Below are 4,369 nucleotides of genomic sequence, written 5' to 3'. Positions count from 1 at the left end.
AACTAACGTTCTTCTTTGTATGCTTAGATCTCCGTTTTAGATGTTTATGGACCTTCTTTCTTCTTTGTACCTCCAAGGGCTTCAAAGGATTCAATTAGGGTTGGAAAGTATTTGGGAAGAGAGAAGAAAAGTAGTACGATAGTAAGAGGGTTTGAGAGATTAAGGATTTCAAAATTTAGGGTTTAGCATTCTGATTTTTCTGTCCTCCTTCGGGTTGAACGAAGACCCCTATTTATAGGCGTAGGAATCTAGATTTAGGGTTTTAGAGCCGCGGCGTCTGGTGGTGCGCGCAACTCTTAGAGTCGCGCTGGTATGCCGCGCACAACTCTGACAGTTGCGCCCGGTGCGGTTTGCCTTATACGAAAACGCGTTTTTAAAACTTCCATAACTTTTGATTGCAAAGTCGGATTAAGCCGTGTGAGATATCATTGAAAAGCTCTGAATTTCTACTTTCCAATGTCGTTGGAATTAGGTTAAAATATGTTGTGGATATGGCCGTTAAAGTGCAAGGGTGTTGGTTTTAGGGCCCGGTTTAGTGTTTTGATCATCACTCGGAATTGGGCTTATAATATACCGTTGGAAAGCTCTTTGAAAGGGCTATCCATCTATATTGGCCGTGCATAGAAATTTGATGGTTGGTTTATCTGATTGGCTCGATTTTTAACAATATAAGATCCATTGGATCTAATCATTGCATTTGACGTATTTGGGTCTGTTATTAATCAAGTTTTAACACGTATGAGCACTTTTTAGGCCTAATTAGTAATTGGACAACGCTCTAAGATAACTTGGTCTCAAATATGGGTTTTAACTTACTTCATAATGCATTTCATAGTCCATAAACACTTCAACTTCGATCTAGCATGAAGAACGGATTTTTGTAACATCATCGCACTTCTTGTCGGGACAAGAGGCCAAAAGTAAGTGTCTACACAAACATAAAAGTCGGCTTGTAACAAATAAAATGGAACCAAGGGAAGTACTATGCATGGTAAAAGGGTAGTGTGTTAATATTGTTAAATTCAGATACGATAATAGAAATATATATTATGGAGAAATTATGCACCCTTTTATAAATTAATTTCATACATATTACAATATATAATCATCCACCAATTAATACCAATCCTTTATTTACCCATTCCAGACTTATACTTCGTATTAGGCATAATTATTTAGGGTAAAGAGTTAATAGTATGGTTTGATTATTATTGATACAAAAGGTAGAATATTTATACAAAACTATACTATCATAACATAAGAAGCAATCTTCTTAAAAATGTACTATCATAACCATATATCCTAAAGATATATTCACGTACTAAATAATATCTTAACAAATCCTAATAAATACATTTTTCTCCTGCTAATATCAATATGGAAAAATAAATCACACATACATACTATACGCAACGATAACATTATTACACATTACATTCATACAATGATACTTGATTTTACAAATTTCTCAAAATAAGAAGTCAAATATAGCTCATGTCAATCCTCATTATGTGTTCCTTGCCAAGACTTCTCTCATAAGTTCCTTTGAGGTTGTGTAATCAAGCGAAACAAACGTCATGAGAAAACAAACATCAGAAGTGTTAGATTGTAGTAGTAAGAGGTTGCATGTATGTATATTTTACATGGAAAACCAGTGAACTATTTAAATTGTATGAAAGCTTGATTAATGAACATTTCTGTTCCATAAACAATAGTAGCTCCTGAATTTTGAGCTTCTCTCAATAGTTTGGTTAGTTTTGGGGTATAAACTTCATCGAATACAAGGGAGTAATGCTTTAGAGCTTTCTGCAAAAGATACACAAATTAATTCACATTAGTATTATATATGGAGACATGGAGTATAATGAAAAGAAAGTTAGTGCAAACTAATGCAAATTTAAATGCATGTATTCCTAATCGATGTTGAATTGAACAAAACCCTTATAATAAAAAAAACATGTGCATGTATATCTATTTCATTACATTGTAATACTCTTGAGAACGAAAGGAAAATAATAAGAGAATCATATCCTTAAAATGCTTAATTCATCTATCACATCAAGGTCATCAATACTGAATAGTTACCACTAGACCAATCAATGCTTAGTAGTTAATGTGACATAAGGTATGGATTATACCTGTCTCAAATTTCTCAACTTATATTTCCTCTATTTCTAAATAATACGCCCATTAGACATTTTTAATCAAAGAAGTTGAACTTTATCAACTTTTTTGATCACAGAGCAATATAGTTTGGTAAGTAAATTTCACTTTCATGAAATACTTTGATAATTTTTTAAAAAATAGAATAAGAATTCTATTTTTTACTACAAAGCATATAACAAAGTATATTATTACCTGGTTTAAACAAAAAGTATATTATTACCTAAATTATGGTAAGATCATTATTGACGATAAAGAGTCAAATATACTAAGGTATCTTATTTAGGTGTGAAGGTATTGGGAAAGATGGTTACCTTAGAAATGACCATCTTATCTAAATCTGGTTGCATTCCAACAGGTGTAGCATTTACCAAAATCATGCCCTCTTCCGGAGCAAATTCATCTAATTCTGCAAAATTGATAACTTTTCCACCAACTTTTCTTGCTAAATCCACAGCTTTTTCTGATATTTACACCAAGAAATAAACAATAATCTTTTAGCACGACTACGAGTTTATCCATACATATAATGAAAAAAAAACAAGAAATTTAATTTATGAGCTAAATAAACAATTGTATCAAACATATACTTCATGATTGTACTTTTTCGTGTTTATAGATCGACTTTAAATAAATGCCAATAAATGATTTAAACAACTAACTCCTAAATAAATCAATCAACAAATAATTAAATACTCCATAGTAGTGGATCAAACAAGCTAAGTAAACCAATGAACGACTCATTCTAAAATGCCAATATGTTTTCATGAAAACTACCTATTATGCAATCAGTTACGACTACTCTTGCGCCTTTAGACTTTCCTCCATAGGCGAGTGCCTTTCCTGCACCTCCAGCTCCAACGACAACCATGACTTTATCGACCAATGGTGATTTTAGCGCTGATCTTCCATCATTTATACCTAAGACATACAAATTTCAATTAATATAATATTGCAGTTAAAAAATACTAAAAAATCACACTTGCATGATTCGAGAAGCCAAGAAGGTTATGTACAATTGTACATGTATAACATATACGAGTAATCACTTAATACATATGTACAACATGTATGTGTTTAATTAACAAACAAACCTCGTACCTTCTTCAATAGCTGTAATGACTCCTATGTAATCAATGTTATAGCCTGTTAATTTCCCATCAAATGGTCTTCTAATCATGCAACTTATGGCACCAATTTCTTGCAAGGTAATATCCATAATGTATTCTATAGTGTTAATGAAAGAGTAAGAGATTATGCACCTTTGCGATTGGATCCACCTCATCACAACATGTAAGTCCCGCGATCTTGAGAGGAATTGTGAAACTGCACACGAATGTCATGGGCTTAATATACTCAGAATGAGTTCTATTTGCTTAACTAGCTAGTAATTAGACAACTAAAGATACATACACTTACTATGATGGTTATAATAAATCGCGATAGTACAAGCTTAATAGTCCAATATATGTACCAATATCCAACGAAGTCAGGAGATGAATAAGTCTCTAAAAAGTCAGAAACACTATCCACCGGCGAAGGAAAATAAACGCCATTGAAACCAACAAATTTGAATGCCGCGTTGTATAGATGAGGACTCTTGCTGCGAGAGATAGGATTTCCTAGCATGCCATGAACTTTGGTATCAACCCGTATTTGCCTGAAATTGTACAAGTCCAAGAGGTCTTTTGTAGTGGGTTGTTCATGGTCTGAAATTGATTCTTTACCCTCAAGGGTTGCACATGTAAGGAATCCTCCAAATTTCGCGCTAAGTACCCTTGACATTAGTCCTTTCTCACCCAATAACAGCTCCAATCATTGGAACCTGAGAATGTAACACAAGCATTTAGCTAATCACTATTCACTAAGGGTTAGTTCGTTATCAATATTTTGTTTTCAATAAACTAGTTGGATCGCCGCGTGCTACGCACGCGTCAACCAACTTTTAAAACAAATACGGAGTAATACCTTACTCCTTTCATTCTATTATTAAGTGTTTGTATTCATAATTTGGTGTAAAAAATCACTTTTATAAATTCATCTATTTATATATTAAGTGTATATATTATTTTGAATAATTTTCCGTTTACATTGTTTAATTCATTCCTTAAAATATGTGCAAAGAAGGTATGTTGCATTTAAACAATCAATGACGTACTTGTACTCCATATCTCCTCTCTCCCCTCTCCTCTTTCTAAAAACCCTA

General features: G+C 33.0%; 1 pseudogene; it reads right to left on the bottom strand.

Annotated features, from left to right (window-relative positions):
- Nucleotides 1–1,507: 1,507 nt before the first annotated feature.
- LOC145575298 (bifunctional 3-dehydroquinate dehydratase/shikimate dehydrogenase, chloroplastic-like) lies at nucleotides 1,508–4,009 on the bottom strand (annotated as a pseudogene).
- Nucleotides 4,010–4,369: the final 360 nt, after the last annotated feature.

This window comes from Chenopodium album, chromosome 13 (genome assembly GCF_948465745.1).
Source record: "Chenopodium album chromosome 13, dcCheAlbu1.1, whole genome shotgun sequence".
Classification (NCBI taxonomy): Eukaryota; Viridiplantae; Streptophyta; class Magnoliopsida; order Caryophyllales; family Amaranthaceae; genus Chenopodium; species Chenopodium album.
This window is presented reverse-complemented; position numbering and strand designations above follow the sequence as displayed.